Source organism: Urocitellus parryii, chromosome 1 (genome assembly GCF_045843805.1).
Source record: "Urocitellus parryii isolate mUroPar1 chromosome 1, mUroPar1.hap1, whole genome shotgun sequence".
NCBI lineage: Eukaryota > Metazoa > Chordata > Mammalia > Rodentia > Sciuridae > Urocitellus > Urocitellus parryii.
In genome coordinates this window covers 100510759-100523386 of record NC_135531.1, presented here as the reverse complement: position 1 = coordinate 100523386, position 12628 = coordinate 100510759, and the positions used below count along the sequence as shown (strand labels likewise).

Below are 12628 nucleotides of genomic sequence, written 5' to 3'. Positions count from 1 at the left end.
AATAGCTAATGAAATGCAGAACTAGAAGTACTAACATGTTGAGATCTCTAAAATACATTGGACAGAACACATTGTAAAATTATGTTTGGTATGATTTTATGCACATATTTGCATAACAGATTACAAATTACAGATTACAAATGCCTTTTCCTGCCATTTAGTAATAGATGCAACAAATAAAAATCATGGTTCTGTGAATTCAGCTGTACACGAATAGCACCCAGCATTTCCTGCAGCTAGGTGTGGCCACATGATGAAATTTTAGTCAGACTCGTATGCAAAGCAGACCTTCTTCATTCTACATCTGACCGTGGATGCAGATAGAGTGGGTAAAGCTTTTGCCATCAAGCTGGATCAGGAGGTGACCTTGAGACTGGAGCCACCATACCAGCCCTGGACCACTTTTCTTATGTCTAGGAAAAATCTCACACAACAATAATTTAATAAGGGAACTTTCCAGAACGCTCGGTGAGAGGCGGAGGAGCGGCGGCTGCCCGGGCTGCACACAGTTACGCGCTCCTTCCCACTCCCTCACAACGGCCCCAGCCCGCTCACCGGCTGTAGAAAATGGTGAAAGAAACCACTTACTATGATGTTTTGGGGGTCAAACCCAATGCCACCCAGGAAGAATTAAAAAAGGCTTACAGAAAACTGGCCTTGAAGTACCACCCTGATAAGAATCCAAATGAAGGTGAAAAGTTTAAACAGATTTCTCAAGCTTATGAAGTTCTCTCTGATGCCAAGAAAAGGGAATTATATGACAAAGGAGGAGAACAGGCAATTAAGGAGGGTGGAGCAGGTGGTGGTTTTGGCTCCCCCATGGACATCTTTGATATGTTTTTTGGAGGAGGAGGAAGGATGCAGAGAGAAAGGAGAGGTAAAAACGTTGTGCACCAGCTCTCAGTAACATTAGAAGACTTATATAATGGTGCAACAAGAAAACTGGCTCTGCAAAAGAATGTGATTTGTGACAAATGTGAAGGCCGGGGTGGTAAGAAAGGAGCAGTAGAGTGCTGTCCCAACTGCCGAGGTACTGGAATGCAAATAAGAATTCATCAGATAGGACCTGGAATGGTTCAGCAAATTCAGTCTGTGTGCATGGAGTGCCAGGGCCATGGGGAACGGATCAGTCCTAAAGATAGATGTAAAAGCTGCAATGGAAGGAAGATAGTTGGAGAGAAGAAGATTCTGGAAGTTCATATTGACAAAGGCATGAAAGATGGACAGAAGATAACATTCCATGGTGAAGGAGACCAAGAGCCAGGACTGGAACCAGGAGATATTATCATTGTATTAGATCAGAAGGACCATGCTGTTTTTACTCGACGAGGAGAAGACCTTTTCATGTGTATGGACATACAGCTGGTGGAAGCATTATGTGGCTTCCAGAAGCCAATATCTACTCTTGATAATCGAACCATAGTCATCACCTCTCATCCAGGTCAGATTGTCAAGCATGGAGATATAAAGTGTGTGCTAAATGAAGGTATGCCAATTTATCATAGACCATATGAAAAGGGTCGCCTAATCATCGAGTTTAAGGTAAACTTTCCTGAAAATGGCTTTCTGTCTCCTGACAAACTCTCTTTGCTGGAAAAACTCCTACCTGAGAGGAAGGAAGTGGAAGAGACTGATGAAATGGATCAGGTAGAACTGGTGGACTTTGATCCAAATCAGGAAAGACGGCGCCATTATAATGGAGAAGCATATGAGGATGATGAACATCATCCCAGAGGTGGTGTTCAGTGTCAAACCTCTTAATGGGGCCAGTGAATAATACTCACTGCAGGCATTTTATATGCAGTAGTGAATGAGTGAAGGACTATAATCATAATATGCTCACTACTTGCTATTGTTTTTGTTTTAATATTCAATTATAGTAGTGTTTTAAAAGTTAAATGAAGAATAAACGCAAATATAAAAAAAATAATAATTTAATAAGTTAGAAGTTTCTCCATCTCATACAGCCAAATGTGATTCTAAGTAATAGAGTAGGTAAACCCACCCATCTGCAAAGATGCACACTCAATATCAGTTGTAACTTCTGAAGAAAGGCGCAAGTCCAAAAAAAAAAAAAAAAATCAGTTCTATCTTTCATGATTTTTTTTTTTTTAGAAGAATTCATTCATGTATTTGTACTGAGAAACTGATGTGACTCCATTTTTGAGAAACCAGCCTCTACCTCAGAGCAAAGCCTGTCCAAGGAAGGAGGCATGACCCTTGTCCTTGGAAAAACCCATAGAGCACTCCTAGGCACATATCCACCCTGCTGAGTTGTTTATCTACAAATAACAGGAGAGATCTACTGCACCAGGTGTCCCTAACTCAGTCAGGCTAGGTGAGGACCCATAGCAACCCCTTAGCAACCACCAATCAGCATGAGACAGGGAAATACCTGGGATGCCAGATGACCCTCCCAGTAGTTTATGGTGGTTGATAACATGTTGGGATACCATGTAGTTCAGCACTACTCCCCTTGTGGCTTAAACTAATCAGTTCAAAGGAATTCCCCTCTTGTACTAACCAATCACCTTACCCAACTTGTTCCCAACAGTGAATGTGCTAATCATGTTTTAGAGTTGTTTATGATTTTCCCTCGGTGTGATGATTTGCTAAGAGATGCTATGATGTATGTGAAGTCCCTGCCTTCCCCAAAGAGTGTATAAAACTGCTGCAAACCCTGGACTGGGGGCCTCTCAGCATCACCAGTTGCTATGTGAGCGTGCAGAGGACCAAGCTAGCTCGCAATAAACACCTCTTTGCTGCTTACATCGATCTTGGTCTCTGGTGGTCTTTTGGGGGTCCCGAATTTGAGCATAACAGTACAACTAAAAACTAATATTTAAAAAACAAAAACAAACAAAAAACACCCATGTTAACTTCAAGAGCAAGTGTGTCAAAGCAGCAGCTGGCTGGACCCAGGGCTTCAGAGGCTCCAGAGCTGCTTCTCATGACACTCGGCTGCAGCCACATAAGGGCTAAGCCATTTCAGCTGTCACCTCCCCAGAGGACTCTCCCAGATTGTGAGCAGGGTACCACCATCAGAGACTTCACCCAAGGTCTGGCCACCAGAAATCATCCAGTTGACTATATGCATGGTCCCTTCCAGATGGGAAGGGATTCCAGCTGAGGTGTTGGAGGGTCTTTGCAGTCACTGAATCATGAGCCTAACAGTTTGTTCGGTCCAATTACCTTCCGGGTCAGAGAATTGTTTTCTCTTTCACAATTAGTATTTCAAAGGCAGAAGGACACACACAGATGTGACAGGCCGGTTTTAGGCAGCCCAGCTGGCATTCTCCTGTGTGGGAAGATGCAATTCATTCCAGTATCGGTAGGTCAGGGGCCTTGTAAAAAGCATGACTTCCGTTCTGCTGGTCTTCGGCATCTCCCAGAGAGCAGACACAGGAGGCTAACGGGCTGACTATGGAAGGATGTGGAGCACACACCACTGAAATTTCCAAGTCCAAATGCAACTCACACTTGCCATCTTCAGATCAGCAAGAAGCCTACCCAAGAAAACAGAAACCAGACAGCCACTCCCACATCTTGCCACCTCCAATGCAACACCTTAACATTGTCCATACCCTTCTTCAGGATCTGTTCTCTTATCACAAAAGAGCTGCTTCTCATGACACTCAGCTGCAGCCACATAACGACTATGCAGTTTTAGCCGTCACCTCCCCAGAGGACCCTTTCCTGGACTGTGAGCAGAGTACCCCTGGCCATCCTCTTATTTATGGCCAGTTTCCACACACATGGTCAGGCTCACTTCCCAAAGCATGGGCCCTTCCGTGGGTTGCTGCCACATCTCCAGCAGGATCAATATTTCATCTATGCATCATTCTCTCCAACACACACACACACACACACAAATCTTTTTAGAGGGACAGGGACATGGTGCTGTTAGCAGGGGTTCTGATCTTAGGAGAAATATTAAGGGATGTTTCCCTAGAGAAAGCAATGCTTGAACATAGATCTGAAGATTCAGAGTTCATGTCTGGGTTATTAGAGAAAGATTGGTAAGCTTATGGTCTAAGATTAGTGAATTTCTTCAACAAATATGTTAACAGATGCTGTTTTTCTTATAATTTCAAAGCTAAAAAGTTCACACTCCTTAAAATACTTTATTTGTACCAAGGATTATACCCAGGGGCAGTTAACCACTGAGCCACATCCCCAGCCCTTTATATTTTTGAGACAGGGTCTCACTAAGTTACTTGGGGCCTCCCTAAGTTGCTGAGGCTGGCCTCAAAATTCCAAAGTCACTGGGATTACAGATGTGTGCCACTGTGCATGGCAGAAGACAACTATTAAAGCCAACTCCTGGATATTACAGGAAAGTCCTCTACCCTTTTTAAGTGATACTCAGAAATTCAATATTTTGTTAAGATAATCAGCACTTTATTTAGCTCACATTTTATAGCCCTAGTTCATTTTATTCCCTATTCTTTTTTCTTATGCTCCAAACAAAGGACAACTTAATTCAAAAACACTTGCATGAAGATGGTCTTCACTCCAAGTTTCTTATTATATACAAACAAAACTTTCCACCTGTCCCGTCAACTCTATCTTCTATCAGAGCTCTATTGGTGAGGCTTATAGTAATTTTGTCCCAAAACTGAGATGGCAGAAAACATGGTAAATACAAAGCCAAGGTGGCTGGGTGAAAAGAGATTATTTAGACAGATGAGGAGAAAACAAACGCTGGCCAGGCTGTGGAGAGTTTTATCTCTATCCTGATGTGCAAGCAGCAGCCATGAAGGATGCTAAGGGGCCAAGGGAATAACACAGAAGCAGAAAAGACTTGATTAAACTTGATTTTTTTAAAAATGGTTCTGGTTACTGTGCAGAGAAAAGAACAAAGCAGAATCAGAGAGGCCAGGACACTGCAGTCAGAACTGTTAGGGGCATTTCTGGAGGGCCTCAGAGCAGGCTCTGGGTACAGCCGGAGGGCCACTTTAACTCCCATATCAAAAGTTTAAAAAATGTTTAAAAGTCAAACAATCCCACCAAACCTGTCTGTAATCATTCCGCAGCAGCAGGACTTTGGGTAAAAGTAACTAATAAAGTAACTTGTTACTTGATGGAAAATTCTTGTCAAACAGGAAAGTCAACTTCTATCTCAGGATTCCAAAACAAATATATTGTCACCTTAAAATTTTCATCACAAAAGAGACTATGTGGGCTGGGGATGTGTGCTCGCCTGGCATGCCCTGGTTCGATCCTCAGCACCACATACAAACAAAGAAGTTGTGTCCGCCGAGAACTAAAAAATAAATATTAAAAATTCTCTCTCTCCCTCCCTCCTCTCTCTCTCAAAAAAAAAAAAAAAAAAAAGAGACTATGTGAATTTCCCCTGAAATACTAAAACAGCTTTACCTTTGTTTCCTATATTCCTCTCTTCCCTTTTAAAGAAAAGCTATGGAAATTTCCTTTCATAAAGGCAACTCTGAGCTGTTTATAGCATTCCTAAGAGTCAAACCACAGACCAAATTCAGCCTACTAACATGGCTTTGTTCCCCAAACCCCTCCCCAAACACCAGAATGATGTTTTGAAAGCAATACTTTCAAATGAGAAAATTTCACAGAGCAATCTGGAATGTTTTCTTCTCTTGAATAATCAGGAGACCTGGCAACACCAGGGCTTTCTTTCAAAACCCACCATCAGCCTGAGCCAAGGGCAAGCTCACCCTCCCAGATGGGTATCCCTTCCAGCTCACCAAGAGTGACCACCCACAGGATCTAGGCCTTAGAATTCTGGGATCACACAGCTTTTGTGTTGTATCAGCAAGGTACTGTGTTTACTCTCCTGCCCTCTGCTGGCCAAATCCATGCACTGCAGAAAAGTACCAAGTAGTTCTGGCCTGTTGATCAAATAGGTCAAAGCAAAGTTCTCAGAAACAAAATTCTCTTTAGCCATATTCCTGATCTTCCCCCAGAACCAGATAATATACATTCAAGAAACAAATGGAATTTGATTTTAACATTTAAACAGTGAACAGGAATGCCAAATATTCGTATCATTCATTATATTACACATGGGTTTATTTGTAAACATACAGAATTGCTCGACTTACCTAAAGCTCTAATCTTCCCCAAAAATATTCAGTGCATTAAATAATTCCCTACCATATTAATATGATTAAAGTATATTAGTTTGATCCTTAAGTTTCCATGAGCAGCATTATAGTCAACCATCCCAAATATTGTGATGTTAAACTCTTCATCACAACATAGTGCTCACTATAGCCACTGCAGGAGCCAAAACAAAACAGGAGATTTGGGGCTGGGGTTGTGACTTAGTGGTAGAGTGCCTGCCTAGCATGTGCGATTCTCAGCACTACATAAAAAATAAAAAAAGACAAAAGGTATTGTGTCCATCTACAACTCATTTTTTAAAAAGAGGCTCTTTGCCATCAAGTTACTACAAAATACGCCCGCCCAGCATGGAGAAATCACAAATTCACAAGGCATTCCTAGCCCACTCCAACTTAATACACTTTGACAGCTGTATTTGGAGAGACATATATTCAATTAGAGAGACTTCTGCTCCATTTTGTCCCACCATTCTTCTCTCAAGTAGATAAAATATGACACAAAAGTCAAGCAATGCTTTGATCACATCCTGCAATTTAATCACCACATTCCCAAGTAGCAAGAGCAGCCAAAGAATGCAAAATGCCAAATTCCCTGCAGCTAAACTGAAATTCTATTGACAATTGCCAAGTACACTTAATCAAAGACTCCTGTGGAAGTAAGGTAAAACCCACATGTAAGACCAGTCCCAATCAATAAAAAGTGAGAATTCTTACAGAAATTTTACTTCCTAATTTCAAATCAACTTGGAATCCTAGTTGAGTTCTGTCCCATTAAGCAATTAATTAATGTAGAAATGTAAATGCTTTGGGTTTAATTACATGCATTTGCTTACAATGAATGTACTTTAATTTTTTAAACTCCTGTTTTTTCTGGAACTCCCTTAGACCCTTTCAGGGGCCCACAAGATCATAACCATTTCCTAATACTAAAATGTTACTTGGCTTTTCACTTCCACTCTCAGAGTGTATGGTGGAGTTTTCTAGAGGTTATGTGACTGTGACCTGCAACAGATGGAGTGCCCCAGGAGAATCCAGCCCCATCCTATTAAGCCAGACTTTAAAGAGGTTTACAAAAACATAAAACGCTTCAATGTTTTAGAAAATATACTTATTTCTTATGAAAATATTACTTATATTTTTGGCCATAGTGGCACATGCCTATAATCCCAGTGGTTTAGGAGACTGAGGCAGGAACACTGCAAATTCAAAGCCAGCCTCAGCAACTTAGTGAGGCCCTGAGCAACTTACCAAGACTGTCTCAAAGTAAAAACAGGGTGGGGATGCGGCTTAGTGGTAAAGTGACTTTGGGCTCAGTCCCTAGTACCAAAAAGAAAAAAAAATTATATTATTTATTTATTTTTTATGTTCACATACACACACACACACACACACACACACACACACACACCCCTATATTGGGTTGACTTATTTTTAAATGAATTAATACTCTCAGTATTCTAATAATACTGATAGATATAATTTATGTGAACATAAGTTATTGAAGACGTCAAAGAACTTAAGAGTGTAAAGTAAAGGGGTCCTCAGATCAAAAATTTTGAGAGCACCTTTTTTGGGGGTGGAGGGTAACTAGGGATTGAACTCAGGGGCACTCAACCACTAGCCACATCCCCAGACCTATTTTTTTGTATTTATTTAGAGACAGGGTCTCACTGAATTGCTTAGCACCTCACTTTTGGTGAGGCTGGCTTTGAACTCACGATCCTCCTGCCTCAGCCTTCTGAGCAGCTGGGATTACAAGCATGAGCCACCACACCCGGCTGAGAAGCCCTATTTTAAAGTTTCCTTGGTGCTTATTAGGTTGAGCAAACTCTCTAAAGATTGGTTTCACTTGGAAGCATTCTTTCTGCATGAATAACGCCAAGAGTAAGTGAGGGGTTCAAAATTCAGCTCAGAGCAATTGCTCCCAGCAGGCCTCAAAATCCCACCTGCACTTCTAAAGCTACAGTCTTCACTTCTTCAGGCAGGCATTCCTTTCTCTTCCCATCTACTTGCTCAAAGACCATGCTTTGGTTATGACTTTGATAATCATCATTTTTCAAAATTTGGTGAGCATTTACCAAGCATTGTCTCACTAATGAAATAAGAAGTGCTTTACGCATTGCCTAGAATGAGGTGGTGATGGTTGTCCTAGTGAGGAATCCCAGTTCCTCATGTAAATGAGGAAACTAAGCCAAGGCAACTGAGGTACTTATCCAAGATCATACAGCTAGTAAGTGGCAGGGCCCAATTCCAACTCAATTCTAGTCCATGCACCAAACACATCTGCCCTGCTGCACCCCTGAGCCTCTCCCACTTTCCCATGCAATGATCATCTGAGGTTCTTATTAAATGCAGATTCTGATTCAGACGATCTGGGGTGGAGCTATAGATTCTGCATTTCTGGTAAGCCCTCAAGTAGTGCTAATGGTCCTCAAACCACAATTTAGTAGAAGACTGTTCACCTCCCCTCTCACAGGGATCCATTTTTTAGTGTATGTGTTCATGTTCCTGTCTAAATATTCTTATCCTAGTTAAATATCCTTCAGAAGCTCCATTGACATCTTATACCACAACAGTCCCTGAGCTTTGTTCCACCTCTATTTTTACATGTGACTCACGAACACCTCAAACTGCCTGCAGTACACCACAGCCTCTTCTCCATAGCCAAAATACTGAGTGATAACTCAGTATTTTGAGTTATCACAAGGGGGCACTGCCCACTAATCAACAGTTGAGAGGCTTCCAGAGAGTCACCTGTCCTTGTAAAACTGGGCTACTATGTGAACTGTGGAATTGTGTGAATAGGAGCTGATAACATAAACAGGATACAAACTGTATGAATTGTGTGAATTCTGACAAGGACCTCGAGCCCATGGACCATTCCTTTTACTCATGACACCCCATGCCGGCCCCATCCCCCGTCATTTTCCTTGCAAATGCAGGAAAAACAAAGGAGTCATGACTTAATTATACATTTGTCTGACACTTGACAGTTTGCAGACATTTTCAACTCTGCTTCTGATTCATTATTGCCCTCTTGTTCCCAGTGGAGATTTGTGAGTGAAGGCCACACCTCAGATTTCCCTCACCTTCACTAAGCTAATAGGAAAACCCAAATCCTCGAGTTACCTTATTCAACATTTCTTCCACCTCACCTTCGAGAAAGGGGACATTCTGAAATACAATGAAACGGTGAATTGTGCCCCCAGCCTCTATCCATAGTTGAAGTCCTAACCCCCAGTATCTCAGAATGTGACAATTTGGAGACAATTTGTGATCAAGTTAAAATGAGAATACTGGTGGATCCTAAGCCAATGACTGGTATCCTTATAAAAAGGAGAAATCTGGAGAGAGACATGTACACAGGGAGAACACCATGCAGAAGCTGCGGTAATGCACCTGCATGCCAAGGATGCCAAAGATTTTAGCCACCTCCAGAAGCCAGGAGAGGCCAGAGCAGATTCTCCCTCAGCCATCAGAAGGAGCCAACCTAATTTGTGGTGCTTTACTACAGTAACTGAAGTAACACATTAGTTACAGGTACAAACTGACATCAAGGCACATTAGACCAATACCCTTCCCTTCATGGCCCACAAGATAATGGTTAACATCAGTGGTTTGTCAGTTAATTGAGGAAAGTGAACTAGAACATTTTGAAGAGACTATTTTTTACATCAAGAATCAAAAAAAGCATCTCAGAAAATTATCCACATTGCCTTCACTCTTCATGGTCTAATTAAATTACTATTTTTGACAGTGATAGTTATGCTATAAACAGTTGAAGAAGCAAATGTGAAATTTTAAAAACAAGCTTGAAAAAAACAAATGTTTGCACCGAATACATTTAAAAGTTTATTCAAGCTAAGCTCAGTGGTGCACATCTCTAATCCTAGTGACTCCAGGAACTGAGGCAGGAGGATCACAAGTGCAAAATCAGCCTCAACAAATTACAAGGTCCTAAGCAGCTAAGTGAGGCCCTGTCTCAAAAAATAAAAAGGGCTGAGGATGTAGCTCAGTAGTAACAGTTCCCTGGATTAAACAGATCCCCAGTACCCACCCCGTACCACCAAAGAATGTTTATTCAAATACCCCCATGGTCTCTTTAATGGAAAGGGAGGGATGAACTTAACTAGAGACACAGGGCTGATTGTAAAAGCAAATTTACAGTGGAAATTTGCTACTCAACATTATATACCTATATATAATTTATTTACAAATTTGCATGAAGAGATATATGGCAGAGTATCCAAATTATTAGGTTATTTTTACAGAAAGTAGAACTTCTGTTGAGAGGTCACCAGTTGAGATATCTGGGTTCTAGTCAACAATTCAAGTGAAATAAATGCTCTAACAAGAAAGAGCCACCACATTTTGGTTACACATTTCTGCCACTCCCCAGTGGCTGATCTCACACCTCATTTTGGTAACTTGATCCCTAATGTTACAGTTTTCAGAAAGAAGGCTTTGTTCGGAGACAGGCCTTGTAGTTCAAATGCCAAAGCCAGACTGCCTGGTACAAAATTCCAGGCCCATCACTTACTCTCTCTGATTTGGAATCAGTTACTTCTCTTCATATGGAAGATGGATACAATGAAAACACCTACATCTTAGTTAGGGTTTGTGTGAAAGACGTATTTAAGATCCCTAGTACTTAGTAACCCCCTTCATAAGTGTTGACCGTTATAATTTCTAGTTGAACCATAGACATTGTCTCATAATAATTTTCATAATGGCAATTGAATAGTATTTTTTTAAATATTTGTTTTCAACTTTCTGGAGTTGTAATTAACAAATGGTATATATTCGAAGTGTATAGATTTAGTCATCACAATGTATACATTTTGAAACGTGATTTATACAACAATACAGTCTGTTAAAAATAATTTTAAGCCAGGAGCAGTGGTGCAGGCCTGTAATCCCAGAGGTTTGTGAGGCTGAGGCAGGAGGATCATGAGTTCCAAGCCAGCTTCAGCAAAGTGAGGCATTAAGCAACTCAGAGAGACCCTGTCTCTAAATAAAATACAAAATAGGACTGGGGATGTGACTAGTGGTTGAGTGCCCCTGGGTTCAATCTCCAGCACCCAAAATAATAATTCTTAAGTTGTACAATATCATTTATGAAATGATTACCACTGTCAACCTAATATGCTCATTGCCTCACAATATCACTTTTTAGTATTCCTACCACAAAGATTTAAAAAAAAAAAGTAGTAATTTTCAGAGACTGCTGAAGATCTGCTGACAGTGGCTAGCCCAACAGCAGAGACTGACATTATTCCCTTGCTTAAGATTATGTAGAAAAAGATCTTAAAACAGATGTGAAAAATTCAGTATGAATCAGTTATCCATGTAATACCCACCTAACACAGAAAACGCTTAAGCCAAATCAATGTTGGCCTTTTCAACGATCATCTTATGCCGAATCCAAGGGAGACTTAGATTCATCAATCTCATTTTCTACCCTGAAGACTGGAGTAAAACTTAAACATTTTAAAAAATAAATTATATTAGAACTTATAAATCTTGTTGAAAGTTTCCTTTTAATCAGTTTAGCAAAGAGGAAAGAAAAAAATGTTACTTCACTATTGCCTTCACTTTTAGAAATAGAATTATTAAAATTGTCAGTAATCAGCTGGGCATGGTGGCACATACCTATAATCCCAGAAGCTCAAGTTCAAATCCAGCCTCAGTAACCCAGAAAGACCCTGTTTCAAACTAAAAAATAAAGAGGCTGGGGATATGGCTCAGTAGTTAAGTAGCCCTAGGTTCAATCCCCAGTAACAAAAAAAAAAAAAAATGTTCGTGACCATTAAAGAAAGAAAAGCTATAGCAAGTTTTAAAGCCAATTCAGTGATATACAATTCCATTGGATGTCCATGGGCAAGGATGGCCCTTTTGAAAAAATAATTGCTGGTTCTGAGTAAAGAACACACTCCAGGTTGATGAGAATGACTTGGCTTAGATCAGTGACAGGAGATCCTAAAGGATACCCCTTTCTCCCTGTTCTACAGGCACGATCCCTCACAAACATGAAAAAGAATACTTAGCCATTTTAAAAATGTAGATCAATATTGATACCATAGAAAGTTACTTATGACATAATATGAAGAGAAAACGCAAATTTGCAATGATAAGTAGGATTCTTTCAAAATTATGTATGGGTATAAAATGTATTTGAAAATATGCAAATAGGATTCAAAATTATGTATGGGTATAAAATGTATTTGAAAATATGCAAATCCCAAGTAACAGAAACCTTTCCTATGCAGCCTTCCATGACAAATCCAGGAACTCTCCTGGCCTCTAAGTTTTTAAAATCTTTACTTAGAGTCTATCTGTGATTTACATACCCTATTAAAGTTTCAAAGAATTACCTGAAGGGCCACAACAGTAAGTGGGTGTTGAACGGGGCTTCAGAAAATAGTACCATGATTCCACTCCAACACTTGCTTCAATTCATATAGCTCCCTTTTTTTCTGTATATTTTCTATATATTTTATCTGAAAAAAAAAAAAAAGTTTGCCATGGCC

The 12628-nt window shown here is 40.4% G+C and overlaps 1 pseudogene; it reads left to right on the top strand.

Moving 5' to 3' along the window:
• Positions 1 to 458: 458 nt before the first annotated feature.
• On the top strand, positions 459 to 1913 carry LOC113179776 (dnaJ homolog subfamily A member 1 pseudogene; annotated as a pseudogene).
• The last annotated feature ends 10715 nt before the right edge of the window (positions 1914 to 12628 follow it).